At 33.7% G+C, this 17,722-nt stretch overlaps 1 protein-coding gene across 1 annotated transcript in view; it reads right to left on the reverse strand.

Annotated features, from left to right (window-relative positions):
* F8 (coagulation factor VIII) overlaps nt 1-17,722 on the reverse strand; it is a 2,728,596-nt gene that overhangs the window by 2,393,530 nt on the left and 317,344 nt on the right. The window lies entirely within an intron of this gene.

A 17,722-nucleotide genomic window follows, 5' to 3' on the forward strand; every position in this document is an offset into this window, starting at 1 on the left:
TTTTATTTTTTAATTAGTGACCAGATATCACCTGTTACTCTAGTTCCTACATTAAGGACATCATTGTTTTATTTTTTAATTAGTGTCCGGATATCACCTGCTATTCTAGTTCCTACATTAAGGAAATTGTTTTATTTTTTAATTAGTGACAGGATATCACCTGTTATTCTAGTTCTTACATTAAGGATATCATTGTTTTATTTTTAAATTAGTGACCGGATATCACCCGTTATTCTAGTTCCTACATTAAGGACATCGTTGTTTTATTTTTCATTAGTGACCGTATGTCAGCTGTTCTAATTCCTACATTAAAGACATTGTTGTTTTATTTTTTAATTAGTGACCAGATATCACCTGTTATTCTACTTTGTACATTAAGGACATTGTTGTTTTATTTTTGAATTAGTGACTGGATATCACCTGTTATTCTAGTTCCTACATTAAGGACATCATTGTTTTATTTTTTAATTAGTGACCGGATATCACCTGTTATTCTAGTTCCTACATTAAGGAAATTGTTTTATTTTTTTAATTAGTGACTGGATATCACCTGTTATTCTAGTTCCTACATTAAGGACATTGTTGTTTTATTTTTTAATTAGTGACCGGATATCACCTGTTATTCTAGTTCCTACATTAAGGACATCATTGTTTTATTTTTTAATTAGTGACTGGATATCACCTGTTATTCTAGTTCCTACATTAAGGACATCATTGTTTTATTTTTTAATTAGTGACCAGATATCACCTGTTATTCTAGTTCCTACATTAAGGACATGAATGTTTTATTTTTTAATTAGTGACCGTATGTCACTTGCTATTCTACTTCCTACATTAAGGAAATTGTTTTATTTTTTAATTAGTGAATGGATATCACCTGTTATTCTAGTTCTTACATTAAGGACATCATTGTTTTATTTTTTAATTAATGTGCAGATATCACCTGTTATTCTAGTTCCTACATTAAGGACATCATTGTTTTATTTTTTAAGTACTGACTGGATATCACCTGTTATTCTAGTTCCTACATTAAGGACATTGTTGTTTTACTTTTTAATTAGTGACCGGATATCACCTATTTTATTTCCTTCATTAAGGACATCATTGTTTTATTTTTTAATTAGTGACCGGATATCACCTGTTATTCTAGTTCCTACATTAAGGAAATTGTTTTATTTTTTAATTAGTGAGTGGATATAACCTGTTATTCTAGTTCTTAAATTAAGGACATCATTGTTTTAGTTTTTAATTAGTGACCGGATATAACCTGTTTTTCTAGTTCTTAAATTAAGAACATCATTGTTTTATTTTTTAATTACTGACCGGATATCACCTGTTATTCTAGATCCTACATTAAGGACATCATTGTTTTATTTTTTAATTACTGACCGGATATCACCTGTTATTCTAAATCCTACATTAAGGACATTGTTGTTTTATTTTTTAATTAGTGAACGGATATCACCTGTTGTTCTATTTCCTACATTAAGGACATTGTTGTTTTATTTTTTAATTTGTGACCAGATATCACCTGTTATTCTAGTTCCTACATTAAGGACATCATTGTTTTATTTTTTAATTTGTGACCAGATATCACCTGTTATTCTAGTTCCTACATTAAGGACATTGTTGTTTTATTTTTTAATTAGTAACAGGGTATCACCTGTTCGAATTCTTACATTAAGGACATCATTGTTTTATTTTTTAATTAGTGACCGGATATCACATGTTATTCTAGTTCCTACATTAAGGACATTGTTGTTTTATTTTTTATTAGTGACTGGATATCACCTGTTATTCTAGTTCCTTCATGAAGGACATCATTGTTTTATTTTTTAAGTAGTGACCAGATATCACCTGTTACTCTAGTTCCTACATTAAGGACATCATTGTTTTATTTTTTAATTAGTGACTGGATATCACCTGTTATTCTAGTTCCTACATTAAGGAAATTGTTTTATTTTTAATTAGTGACAGGATATCACCTGTTATTCTAATTCTTACATTAAGGATATCATTGTTTTATTTTTTAAGTAGTGACTAGATATCACCTGTTACTCTAGTTCCTACATTAAGGACATCATTGTTTTATTTTTTAATTAGTGACTGGATATCACCGGTTATTCCAGTTCCTACATTAAGGACATCATTGTTTTATTTTTTAATTAGTGACTGGATATCACCTGTTATTCTAGTTCCTACATTAAGGACATTGTTGTTTTATTTGTTAATTAGTGACCGGACATCACCTGTTATTCTAGTTCCTACTTTAAGGACATCACTGTTTTATTTTTTAATTAGTGACCAGATATCACTTGTTATTCTAGTTCCTACATTAAGGACATCATTGTTTTATTTTTTAATTAGTGACTGGATATCACCTGTTATTCCAGTTCCTACATTAAGGACATCATTGTTTTATTTTTTAATTAGTGACCGGATATCACCTGTTTTTATAGTTCCTACATTAAGGACATCATTGTTTTATTTTTTAATTAGTGACTGGATATCACCTGTTATTCTAGTTCCTACATTAAGGAAATCGTTGTTTTATTTATAAATTAGTGACCGATTATCACCTGTTATTCTAGTTCCTACATTAAGGACATCATTCATTTATTTTTTATTAGTGACCGGATATCACCTGTTATTCTAGTTCCTACATTAAGGACACTGTTATTTTATTTTTTTATTTAGTGACTGGATATCACCTGTTATTCTAGTTCCTACATTAAGGACATCATTGTTTTATTTTTTAATTAGTGACTGGATATCACCTGTTATTCTAGTTCCTACATTAAGGACATCATTGTTTTATTTTTTAATTAGTGACCAGATATCACCTGTTATTCTAGTTCCTACATTAAGGACATCATTGTTTTATTTTTTAATTAGTGACCGGATATCACCTGTTATTCTAGTTCCTACATTAAGGACATCATTGTTTTATTTTTTAATTAGTGACCGGATATCACCTGTTATTCTAGTTCCTACATTAAGGACATTGTTGTTTTATTTTTTAATTAGTGAGCAGATATCACCTGTTATTCTAGTTCCTACATTAAGGACATCATTGTTTTATTTTTTAATTAGTGACTGTATATCACCTGTTATTCTAGTTCCTTCATGAAGGACATCATTGTTTAATTTTCAATTAGTGATCGGATATCACCTTTTATTCTAGTTCCTACATTAAGGACATCATTCTTTTATTTTTTTAATTAATGAGCAGATATCACCTTTTATTCTAGTTCCTACATTAAGGACATCATTGTTTTATTTTTTAAATACTGACCGGATATAACCTATTATTTTAGTTCCTCCATTAAGGACATCATTGTTTTATTTTTTTAAATACTGACCGGATATAACCTATTATTTTAGTTCCTCCATTAAGGACATTGTTGTTTTATTTTTTAATTAGTAACAGTGTATCACCTGTTCAAGTTCTTACATTAAGGACATCATTGTTTTATTTTTTAATTAGTGACCGGATATCACATGTTATTCTAGTTCCTACGTTAAGGACATTGTTGTTTTATTTTTTTAATTAGTGACCGGATATCACCTGTTATTCTAGTTCCTACATTAAGGACATCATTGTTTTATTTTTTAATTAGTGACCGGATATCACCTGTTATTCTAGTTCCTACATTAAGGACATTGTTGTTTTATTTTTTAATTAGTGACCGGATATCACCTGTTATTCTAGTTCCTACATTAAGGACATCATTGTTTTATTTTTTAATTAGTGACTGGATATCACCTGTTATTCTAGTTCCTACATTAAGGACATCATTGTTTTATTTTTTAATTAGTGACCAGATATCACCTGTTATTCTAGTTCCTACATTAAGGACATCATTGTTTTATTTTTTAATTAGTGACCGGATATCACCTGTTATTCTAGTTCCTACATTAAGGACATCATTGTTTTATTTTTTAATTAGTGACTGGATATCACCTGTTATTCTAGTTCCTACATTAAGGACATCATTGTTTTATTTTTTAATTAGTGACTGGATATCACCTGTTATTCTAGTTCCTACATTAAGGACATCATTGTTTTATTTTTTAATTAGTGACTGGATATCACCTGTTATTCTGGTTCCTACATTAAGGATATCATTGTTTTATTTTTAAATTAGTGACCAGATATCACCCGTTATTCTAGTTCCTACAATAAGGACATCGTTGTTTTATTTTTAACTTAGTGACTGGATATCAGCTTTTATTCTAGTCCCTACATTAAGTACATTATTGCTTTATTTTTTAATTAGTGACTGGATATCACCTGTTATTTTGGTTCCTACATTAAGGACATCACTGTTTTATAATTTAATTAGTGACGGTATATCACCTGTTATTCTAGTTCCTACATTAAGGACATCATTGTTTTATTTTTTAATTAGTGACTGGATATCACCTGTTATTCTAGTTCCTACATTAAGGACATTGTTGTTTTATTTTTTTAATTTGTGACCAGATATCACCTGTTATTCTAGTTCCTACATTAAGGACATTGTTATTTTATTTTTTTATTAGTGACTGGATATCACCTGTTATTCTAGTTCCTTCATGAAGGACATCATTGTTTTATTTTTTAAGTAGTGACAAGATATCACCTGTTATTCTAGTTCCTACATTATTGGCATCATTGTTTTATTTTTAAGTTAGTGACTGGATATCACTTGCTATCCTAGTTCCTACATTAAGGAATTTTGTTTTATTTTTTAATTAGTGACTGGATATCACCTGTTATTCTAGTTCCTACATTAAGGACAGTGTTGTTTTATTTTTTAATTAGTGACTGGATATCACCTGTTATTCTAGTTCTTACATTAAGGACATCATTGTTTTATTTTTTAATTAGTGACCGGATATCACCCATTATTCTAGTTCCTACATTAAGGACATCATTGTTTTATTTTTTAATTAGTGACTGGATATCACCTGTTATTCTAGTTCCTACATTAAGGACATCATTGTTTTATTTTTTAATTAGTGACCGGATATCACCTGTTATTCTAGTTCCTACATTAAGGACATTGTTGTTTTATTTTTTAATTAGTGACCGGATATCACCTGTTATTCTAGTTCCTACATTAAGGACATTGTTGTTTTATTTTTTTATTAGTGACTGCATATCACCTGTTATTCTAGTTCCTTCATGAAGGACATCATTGTTTTATTTTTTAATTAGTGACTGGATATCACCTGTTATTCTAGTTCCTTCATGAAGGACATCATTGTTTTATTTTTCAATTTGTGACCAGATATCACCTGTTACTCTAGTTCCTACATTAAGGACATCATTGTTTTATTTTTTAATTAGTGTCCGGATATCACCTGCTATTCTAGTTCCTACATTAAGGAAATTGTTTTATTTTTAATTAGTGACAGGATATCACCTGTTATTCTAATTCTTACATTAAGGACATCATTGTTTTATTTTTTAATTAGTGACTGGATATCACCTGTTATTCTAGTTCCTACATTAAGGACATCATTGTTTTATTTTTTAATTAGTTACTGGATATCACATGTTATTGTAGTTCCTACATTAAAGACATGGTTGTTTTATTTTTTTATTAGTGACTGGATATCACCTGTTATTCTACTTCCTTCATGAAGGACATTGTTGCTTTATTTTTTAATTAGTGACCAGATATCACCTGTTGCTGTAGTTCCTCCATTAAGGACATCATTGTTTTATTTTTTAATTAGTGTCCGGATATCACCTGCTATTCTGGTTTCTACATTAAGGAAATTGTTTTATTTTTTTAATTAGTGACAGGATATCACCTGGTATTCTAGTTCTTACATTAAGGATATCATTGTTTTATTTTTAAATTAGTGACCGGATATCACATGTTATTCTAGTTCCTACATTAAGGACATTGTTGTTTTATTTTTTTATTAGTGACTGCATATCATCTGCTATTCTAGTTCCTTCATGAAGGACATCAGTGTTTTATTTTTAATTATTGTCTGGACATCACCTGCTATTCTAGTTCCTACATTAAGGAAATTGTTTTATTTTTTAATTAGTGACAGGATATCACCTGTTTTTCTAGTTCCTACATTAAGGATATTGTTTTATTTTTTAATTAGTGACTGATATCACCTGTTATTCTAGTTCCTACATTAAGGGCATCATTGTTTTATTTTTTAATTAGTGACTGGATATCACCTGTTATTCTAGTTCCTACATTAAGGACATTGTAGTTTTATTTTTTAATTAGTGACTGGATATCATCTGTTATTCTAGTTCCTTCATGAAGGACATCATTGTTTTATTTTTCAATTAGTGACCAGATATCACCTGTTATTCTAGTTCCTACATTAAGGACATCATTGTTTTATTTTTTAATTAGTGACTGGATATCACCTGCTATTCTAGTTCCTACATTAAGGAAATTGTTTTATTTTTTAATTAGTGACTGGATATCACCTGTTATTCTAGTTCTTACATTAAGGACATCATTGTTTTATTTTTTAATTAGTGACTGGATATCACCTGTTATTCTAGTTTCTACATTAAGGATGTCATTGTTTTATTTTTTACTTAGTGACCGGCATCACCTGTTATTCTAGTTCCTACATTAAGGACATTGTTTTATTTTTTAATTAGTGACCAGATATCACCTGTTATTCCAGTTCCTACATTAAGGACATCATTGTTTTATTTTTAATTAGTGACCAGATATCATCTGTTTTTATAGTTCCTACATTACAGACATGGTTATTTTATTTTTTAATTAGTGACCAGTTATCACCTGTTCTAGTTCCTACATTAAGGACATCTTTCGTTTATTTTTTAATTAGTGACCGGATATCACCTGCTATTCTAGTTCCTACATTAAGGAAATTGTTTTATTTTTTAATTAGTGACCGGATATCACCTGTTATTCTAGTTCTTACATTAAGGAAATCATTGTTTTATTTTTTAATTAGTGACTGGATATCACCTGTTATTCTAGTTCCTACATTAAGGAAATCGTTGTTTTATTTTTTTAATTAGTGACCAGATATCACCTGTTATTCTAGTTCCTACATTAAGGACATTGTTGTTTTATTTTTTAATTAGTGACTGGATATCATCTGTTATTCTAGTTCCTTCATGAAGGACATCATTGTTTTATTTTTCAATTAGTGACTGGATATCACCTGTTATTCTAGTTCCTTCATGAAGGACATCATTGTTTTATTTTTTAAGTAGTGACCAGATATCACCTGTTACTCTAGTTCCTACATTAAGGACATCATTGTTTTATTTTTTAATTAGTGTCCGGATATCACCTGCTATTCTAGTTCCTACATTAAGGAAATTGTTTTATTTTTTAATTAGTGACTGGATATCACCTGTTATTCTAGTTCCTACATTAAGGACATCATTGTTTTATTTTTTAATTAGTGACTGGATATCACCTGTTATTCTAGTTCCTACATTAAGGACATTGTTGTTTTATTTTTTTCATTAGTGACCATATGTCAGCTGTTCTAATTCCTACATTAAAGACATTGTTGTTTTATTTTTAATTAGTGACCGGATATCACTAGTTATTCTACATTGTACATTAAGGACATTGTTGTTTTATTTTTTAATTAGTGACTGGATATCACCTGTTATTCTAGTTCCTACATTAAGGACATCATTGTTTTATTTTTTAATTAGTGACCAGATATCACCTGTTATTCTAGTTCCTACATTAAGGACATCACTGTTTTATAATTTAATTAGTGACGGTATATCACCTGTTATTCTAGTTCCTACATTAAGGTCATCATTGTTTTATTTTTTAATTAGTGACCGGATATCACCTGTTATTCTAGTTCCTACATTAAGGACATTGTTGTTTTATTTTTTAATTAGTGACCTGATATCACCTGTTATTCTAGTTCCTACATTAAGGACATTGTTGTTTTATTTTTTAATTAGTGACCAGATATCACCTGTTATTCTAGTTCCTACATTAAGGACATTGTTGTTTTATTTTTTAATTAGTGACTGGATATCACCTGTTATTCTAGTTCCTACATTAAGGACATCATTGTTTTATTTTTTAATTAGTGACCAGATATCACCTGTTATTCTAGTTCCTACATTAAGGACATCATTGTTTTTTTTTTTTAATTAGTGACCAGATATCACCTGTTATTCTAGTTCCTACATTAAGGACATCATTGTTTTATTTTTTAATTAGTGACCGGATATCACCTGTTATTCTAGTTCCTACATTAAGGACATCGATGTTTTATTTTTTAATTCGTGACCGGATATCACCTTTTCTAGTTCCTACATTAAGGACATCATTGTTTCATTTTTTAATTAGTGACCGGATATCACCTGTTATTCTAGTTCCTACATTAAGGACATCATTGTTTTATTTTTTAATTAGTGACCGGATATCACCTGTTATTCTAGTTCCTACTTTAAGGACATCATTGTTTTATTTTTTAATTAGTGACCAGATATCACTTGTTCTAGTTCTTACATTAAGGACATTGTTTTATTTTTTAATTAGTGACCGGATATCACCTGTTATTCCAGTTCCTACATTAAGGACATCATTGTTTTATTTTTTAATTAGTGACTGGATATCACCTGTTATTCTAGTTCCTACATTAAGGACATCATTGTTTTATTTTTTAATTAGTGACCGGATATCACCTGTTATTCTAGTTCCTACATTAAGGACATCATTGTTTTATTTTTTAATTAGTGACCAGATATCACCTGTTATTCTAGTTCCTACATTAAGGACATCATTGTTTTATTTTTTAATTAGTGACTGGATATCACCTGTTATTCTAGTTCCTACATTAAGGACATTATTGTTTTATTTTTTAATTAGTGACCAGATATCATCTGTAATTCTAGTTCCTGCATTAAGGACATTATTGTTTTATTTTTTAATTAGTGACCGGATATCATCTTTTATTCTAGTTGCTACATTAAAGACAACATTGTTTTATTTTTTAATTAGTGACCGGATATCCATTGCTATACTAGTTCCTACATTAAGGAAATTGTTTTATTTTTAATTAGTGACTGGAAATCACCTATTATTCTACTTCTTACATTAAGGACATCATTGTTTTATTTTTTAATTAGTGACTGGATATCACCTGTTATTCTAGTTCTTACATTAAGGACATCATAGTTTTATTTTTTAATTAGTGACCGGATATCACCTTTTCTAGTTCCTACATTAAGGACATCATTGTTTCATTTTTTAATTAGTGCCTGGATATCACCTGTTATTCTAGTTCCTACATTAAGGACATCATAGTTTTATTTTTTAATTAGTGACCGGATATCACCTTTTCTAGTTCCTACATTAAGGACATCATTGTTTTATTTTTTAATTAGTGACTGGTCATCATCTGTTATTCTAGTTACTACTTTAAGGACATAATTGTTATATTTTTTAATTAGTGACCAGATACCACTTGTTCTAATTCTTACATTAAGGACATTGTTTTTTTTTTAATTAGTGACCGGATATCACCTTTTTTTCCTGTTCCTATATTAAGCACATCATTGTTTTATTTTTTAATTAGTGACTTGTTAGTCACCTGTTATTCTAGTTTCTACTTTAAGTACATCATTGTTTTATTTTTTAATTAGTGACCAGATATCACTTGTTCTAGTTCTTCCAGTAAGGAAATTGTTTTATTTTTTAATTAGTGACTGGATATCACTTGTTATTCCAATTCCTACATTAAGGACATCATTGTTTTATTTTTTAATTAGTGAACAGATATCACCTATTTTTCTAGTTCCTACATTACAGATATGGTTATTTATTTTTTAATTAGTGACCAGTTTTTACCTGTTCTAGTTCCTTCATGAAGGACATCATTGTTTTATTTTTTAATTAGTGACCGGATATCACTTGTTATTCTAGTTCCTACATTAAGGACATTATTGTTTTATTTTTTAATTAGTGACCGGATATCATCTTTTATTCTAGTTGCTACATTAAGGACAACATTGTTTTATTTTTTTAATTAGGACCGGATATCCCCTGCTATACTAGTTCCTTCATTAAGGAAGTTGTTTTATTTTTTAATTAGTAACTGGAAATCACCTATTATTCTACTTCTTACATTAAGGACATCATTGTTTTATTTTTTAATTAGTGACTGGATATCACCTGTTATTCTAGTTCCTACATTAAGGAAATCATTGTTTTATTTTTTTAATTTGAGACCGGATAGCACTGTTCTAATTCTTACATTAAGGACATTGTTGTTTTATTTTTTAATTAGTGACCGGATATCACCTGTAATTCTAGTTCCTACATGAAGGTTCATTGTTGTTTTATTTTTTAAGTAGTGACCGGATATCTCCTGTTATTCTAGTTCCTACATTTAAGGACATAATTGTTTTATTTTTTAATTAGTGACCAGATTTCACCTGTTATTTTAGTTCCTACATTAAGGAAATCATTGTTTTATTTTTTAATTAGTGACCAGATGCCACTTGCTATTCTAGTTTCTTCAATAAGGAAATTGTTTTATTTTTTAATTAGTGACTGGATATCACTGGATATCTTCTTCTTACATTAAGGACATCATTGTTTTATTTTTTAATTTGTGACCGGATATCACCCGTTATTCTATTTCCTACATTAAGGACATCATAGTTTTATTTTTTTTAATTAATGACCCGGTATCTCCTGTTCTAATTCCTCCATTTAGGACATTGTTGTTTTAATTTTTAATTAGTGACTGGATATCACCTGTTACTCTAGTTCCTACATTAAGGACATCATTATTTTATTTTTTAATTACTGACTGGATATCACCTCTTATTCCATTTCATCATCATTTTATTTTTTAATTAGTGACCGGATATCACCTGTTATTCTAGTTCCTACATTAAGGACATTGTTGTTTTATTTTTTCATTAGTGACCAGATATCATCTGTTATTCTAGTTCCTTCATGAAGGACATCATTGTTTTATTTTTTAATGAGTGACCGGATATCACCTGTTATTATTGTATCTACATTAAGGACATCATTGTTTTATTTTTTAATTAGTGACTGGATATCACCTGTTTTTCTAGTTCCTATATTAACGACATCATTGTTTTATTTTTTAATTAGTGACCAGATATCACCTGTTTTTCTCATTCCTACATTACAGACATGGTTATTTTATTTTTTAATTAGTGACCAGATATCACTTGTTCTAGTTCTTACATTAAGGACATTGTTTTATTTTTTAATTAGTGACCGGATATCACCTGTTTTTATAGTTCCTACATTACAGACATGGTTATTTTATTTTTTAATTAGTGACCAGTTATCACCTGTTCTAGTTCCTACATTAAGGACATCATTGTTTTATTTTTTAATTTGTGACCAGATATCACCTGTTATTCTAGTTCCTACATTAAGGACATTGTTGTTTTATTTTTTTAATTAGTGACCGGATATCACCTGTTCTAGTTCCTACTTTAAGAACATCGATGTTTTATATTTTAATTAGTGACCGGATAGCACCTGTTATTCTAGATCCTGATCTCCTATTTCTGTACCGAGAGAAAGTATTTGATATATGGACAGACAAGAAAGAATCCTACTTTAACAAGAACTTGAAAGCTGTGTCCTCATGTTTCTAACTTGAGAATGTCACCATTATTTTTCATACCGAGCATTTGTATAAGTAATTTTTTGGAGTTATGGAGTTTGTGATGGGCCTGGATTAAGTTTTTGTCAACTGAGTTCTGAATTGTGACCAACTGTCTCTGTAAAGGTAATGTCTTGGCTAATCTCTTGCAGTAACATTTTTTGTTTTGTGCTGAACATCTAACAATGTGTGCAGCCTTTCATCAGCTTTAGTGGCTTATATGGCAGTTCAGGGAGGCATGCAATATCCAAATGACAGCAGAAACTGCACTTAATTGTATTTAAATGAACCATGCAGCAGCTATGCAAGTGCACCAGTTTGCAGAGAGAAAATGTGCAAGAAGCCACATGTGTTGTGATGTTCATACACACAACACAAGGCACAATCCATAGAGTGGCTATGCACTACCTGGCATGATGTTATGCAGGAAATGTCAGCTCACATAATTAGATCTCTGTATAAATAAGTAAGTGTAGCAGCCAGGGTGCATGTATTACTGAATGCTTTGACAGGTACCAAGGACTGACAAAGCTAAGTAGTCATGCAGTATCTGCAAGTGCATTGCTGCACAGCTATGGTGTTCACATATGTGGACAGTTGTTTGATGCATAAAATGAGCTGCACAGCTATGGTGAGTGCATATGTGGACAGCTGTTTGCATAAAGGCATTACAGCTATGGTGTCTACATGTGGACAGTTGTTTGCATAAAAGGAGCTGCACAGCTATGATGTCAACATATGTGGACAGCTGTTTGCATCAAAAGAACTGTGCAGCTATGGTATTAACATATATGGACAACATTTTGACACATAAAATGAGTTGCACATCTTTGGTGTCCACAAAGGTGGACAACTGTTTACATAAAAGGAGCTGCACAGCTATGGTGTCCACATATGTGGGCAGCTGGTTGATGCATAAAAGGAGCTGCACAGCTATGGTGTCCACATATGTGGGGAGCTGTTTGATGCATAAAAGGAGCTGCACAGCTATGGTGTCCACATATATGGCCAGCTGTTTGCATAAAAGAATGATTGTACAGGAATATAAGACAAGGGGAAGCAGGCATAGCATAACACAATATCAACATGTAGGAATAAGCTGAATGATGAAGGGAAGGAATGCTGCTGCATTTCTGTTTTCCCCTTTTTTTGGAAGGATAGTGACCCTAGGAAGGCTAAACATAAAAGCAGAGCAGGAAATTGGAATTCAATAGTAATAGTGTGTGGGAGGCCAACAGACAACCACAGGTCAGCAGAGATAAATGGGTGAAACTTGATAGAATAGAATGTGAGACATAAGATTAAAGAAAGACAGGAAATAGACAAATGGTTATAGTGAGGTTTATACAATGTACAGGGTATTGGAGCATGACATAAGATGATGGGAACACACGTGAGCAGGGATAGTGTAGGGTACACACGTTATGTCCTATCAAGGTTCAGAATGATGTCACAAGATGCCCTCATATGATGGCTCTGGATGAGTGGTGGTCCGGGCCATACTCTCCCTGGTGGCCTGGTATTAAGGAAGGCCAGCATATTAAGGAAGTCTGCAATATACTCCAAGATGCACTAAATATGGGCCATCCATCTGCCCACTACTGCCTACACCAAAGCCTCTACTGCTTCATCTGTGGCTGGGTGACCTTCCTCAGTGCAGGTGGCCACTTGCCAGCGAGAGGCATTCCCAGTCACATGTGTATCAACCACAACTTCAGCAGAGTGTATCAACCACAACTTCAGCAGAGGCAGAATGTGATGCATGCATCTGACCTGCCAGCGAGAGGCATTTCCCAGTCACATGTGTATCAACCACAACTTCAGCTGAGGCAGAGTGTGATGCATGTGTCTGACCTCCAGTGAGAGGCATTCCCAGTCACATGTGTATCAATTACAACTTCAGCAGAGTCAAAGTGTGATGCATATCTGACCTGCCAGTGAGAGGCATTCCCAGTCAGATGTCAGCACATGTGAGGTGAACTAACCACAGCTGTCCATAAGCTTCTGCAGAAAGTAGCATGATTTGCCTCGTGTTCTGCTCATACTGAAAGAGAGCATATCAAAGATCTGTGATAACTGTAAGGGAGTATTACTAAATAAGCACAATCACATAAGTATTTTCCATCAGCTATGTGAGGTGCAGTAGGAGAATGTGTATTCCTTGTGCAAATGTTAAGTTACATAAATAATTATCCACGTTGAGAAAGTACACATTAACTGTAGTGCATAGCTATTTAGTGTGACATGGTATAACCCCACCCCTGAATTTGGGGCTGCAGCAGCACACATGAAATTTAGTAGGCATATCAGACACAGTGCTGCCATCACCACCACCACCTGAATGGAAAATACAGATAGAAGCAGACCTAATTCCTGACATGACCTTGGCAAACACTTGCCAGCCACAACAATAGTTCCAAAAATAAAATATGCTAAAAATAAAATATAAAAAAATAGTTATAAAAAGTACTTGCTATACTATTTGGGGTGCTGTTCCTCAACACCCATCTCTCATGCTTGGAAATCAAGGTTCCTATACAACATGTCATCAAAATTGTCTGAATCTTTGCCTCTGGCTGAAGTCAACTCCATGGCCAGCTTGTACCACTCAACCAGTTTTTTACTTTACCATCATTGGAGCCCAGTGCGTACTTCCTAAAATGGTTATGAAGGAACAAAGCTTAATATTACTTACCTCCATGCAGTATGCAAATGGTGTTGTCTGGCAGATATGAGTAGAAGCTGCCATTGTCTCAAATCTCCAATAAAACAAATCAGTGTTAATACAGAAAGCTTAAGTTGGGTCTGGAATCCCACCTGTGACCCACAGGGTGACAAGACTAATGAGAAACAAGTATAAAGGATTAGTCCAGATAAAAATCACTTTGGCTATAATATCTAGGAGAGACCGTCTCTGTTACCCTCCCTGCAGGAGGAATAAGATACCAGGTTTTGAAGTTTCAAGATGTTTATTCATTAAGTATATAGGTTATTTACTAAAGTTCCATATCACACACAGAAAATGCTCATCAACGAAAACTACTCATCTCTGGTGACATCGATATCAACTAAGGACCAAACACTCCACCATCATCCATTCTACCACCACTGCACTCTAAATAACTCCTTCTGTCTGTCAACCTCAACATCAAAATCAACCTCAAACATTTGCAATAAACAAACTGAAGTTCATGCCTGGTCTACTGAACACCAGCCCGATATAGTCACAGTCATAGAAACCTGGCTGAAACAAATTTATGATAATGAAGATATACCCTCCCCCCAGACTGCAACATTCTCAGACTTGATAGGAAAAAGAAGAAAGCAGATGGTGTAGCCATGCTATATATAATCACTTTCTTTCTATATCCATCCTGTTAATCCCCCAAGAATAGGGGAATCTGAAGTTCTAATGACTTCACTCAAAATAAAGAACTATAAAAGTATAACAGCAGGGGCTATACATCCCTCCAGAGAGAGGGGTATATATAACTCCAGAGACAGGGGTATACATCCCTCCAGAGAGAGGGGCATACATGCCTCCAGAAAGAGGAGTATACATCACTTCAGAGTTAGGGGTATACAGCCCTCCAGAGAGAGGGGGGTATACATCCCTCCAGAGAGAGGTGTATACATCCCTCCAGAAAGAGGAGTATACATCACTCCAGAGTTAGGGGTATACATCCCTCCAGAGAGAGGGGTATACATCCCTATGGAGAAAGGGGTATGCATCCCTCCAGAGATAGGGGTATACATCCCACCAGAGATAGGGGTATGCATCCCTCTGGAGATAGGGGTATACATCCCTCCAGAGATAGAGGTATACATCCCTCCAGAAAGACGGGTATACATCCCTCCAGAGATAGGGGAATACATCCCTCCAGAGATATGGTTATGCATCCCTCCAGAGATAGGGGTATACATCCCTCCAGAGATAGAGATATGCATCCCTCCAGAGATTGGGGTATACATCCCTACAGAGAGAGGGGTATACATCCCTCCAGAGAGAGGTGTATACATCCCTCCAGAGATAGTGGTATACATCTCGATGGAGATAAGGGTATACATCCCTCCAGAGATAGGGGTATACATCCCTCCAGAGATAGAGGTATACATCCCTCCTGAGATAGGGGTATACATCCCTCCAGAGAGAGGGCTATACATCCCTTCAGAGATAGGGGTATACATCCCTCCAGAGATAGGTGTATACATCCCTCCAGAGATAGGGGTATACATCTCTATGGAGATAAGGGTACACATCCCTCCAGAGATAGGGGTATACATCCCTCCAGAGATAGAGGTATACATCCCTCCTGAGATAGGGGTATACATCCCTCCAGAGAGAGGGCTATACATCCCTTCAGAGATAGGGGTATACATTCCTCCAGAGATAGGGGTATACATCCCTCCAGAGATAGGGGTATACATCCCTCTAGAGAGAGGGGTATACATCCCTCCAGAGACAGGGGTATACATCACTCCAGAGAGAGGGGTATACATCCCTCCATAGAGAGGGGTATACATCCCTCCAGAGAGAGGGGTATACATCCCTCCAGAGATAGGGGTATACATCTCTATGGAGATAAGGGTATACATCCCTCCAGAGATAGGGGTATACATCCCTCCAGAGATAGAGGTATATATCCCTCCCAAGATAGGGGTATACATCCCTCCAGAAAGAGGGGTATACATCCCTTCAGAGATAGGGGTATACATCCCTCCAGAGATAGGGGTATACATCCCTCCAGATAGAAACATTGACATTGCTGAAGAAATTAATTCTTGCATCTCCACCAACATTAGTCAAACTATAATCCTAGAGGACTTCAATACTGATTAACTGTAATGAATGGCAGCAATATTAATGTCTATAGATTTACTCATCACATAAACACCCCTACAAGATACAATAAAAATAACAACAGAAACAATACTTTAGACTTGGTAATAATTCCCCAACTAAAATAACTTCCACAGCGTCCCTCCCTGAAAACTGAAGTGACCACTTGTCCACAGTACGTCAATAGCACATCAATCCCAGAAACTACTGCTCTATAGCCATCCTCTCTCCACTATCCAAAATCCATAATGTATCCATCACCAATTACTGACCTCTGTAACTACTGGTCTATAGCCATCCTCTCTCCACTATCCAAAATCCATAATGTATCCATCACCAACTACTGACCTCTGTAACTACTGGTCTATAGCCATCCTCTCTCCACTAACCAAAATCCATAATGTATCCATCACCAATTACTGACCTCTGTAACTGCTGGTCTATAGCCATCCTCTCTCCACTATCCAAAATCCATAATGTATCCATCACCAAATACTGACCTCTGTAACTACTGGTCAATAGCCATCCTCTCTCCACTATCCAAAATCCATAATGTATCCATCACCAACTACTGACCTCTGTAACTACTGGTCTATAGCCATCCTGTCTCCACTATCCAAAATCCATAACGTATCCATCACCAACTACTGACCTCTGTAACTACAGGTCTATAGCCATCCTCTCTCCACTAACCAAAATCTATAATGTATCCATTACCAACTATTGACCTCTGTAACTACTGGTCTATAGCCATCCTCTCTCCACTATCCAAAATCCATAATGTATCCATCACCAACTACTGACCTCTGTAACTACTTGTCTATTGCCATCCTCTCTCCACTATCCAAAATCCATAATGTATCCATCAGCAACTACTGACCTCTGTAACTACTGGTCTACAGCCATCCTCTCTCCACTATCCAAAATCCATAATGTATCCATCAACAACTACTGACCTCTGTAACTAGTGGTCTATAGCCATCCTCTCTCCACTATCCAAAATCCATAATGTATCCATCACCAACTACTGACCTCTGTAACTACTGGTCTATAGCCATCCTCTCTCCACTATCCAAAATCCATAATGTATCCATCACCAACTACTGACCTCTGTAACTACTTGTCTATAGCCATCCTCTCTCCACTATCCAAAATCCATAATGTATCCATCACTAACTACTGACTTCTGTAACTACTGGTCTATAGCCATTCGCTCTCCACTATCCAAAATCCATA

This window comes from Protopterus annectens, chromosome 15.part0 (assembly GCF_019279795.1).
Source record: "Protopterus annectens isolate FY-2018-M chromosome 15.part0, PAN1.0, whole genome shotgun sequence".
Classification (NCBI taxonomy): Eukaryota; Metazoa; Chordata; order Ceratodontiformes; family Protopteridae; genus Protopterus; species Protopterus annectens.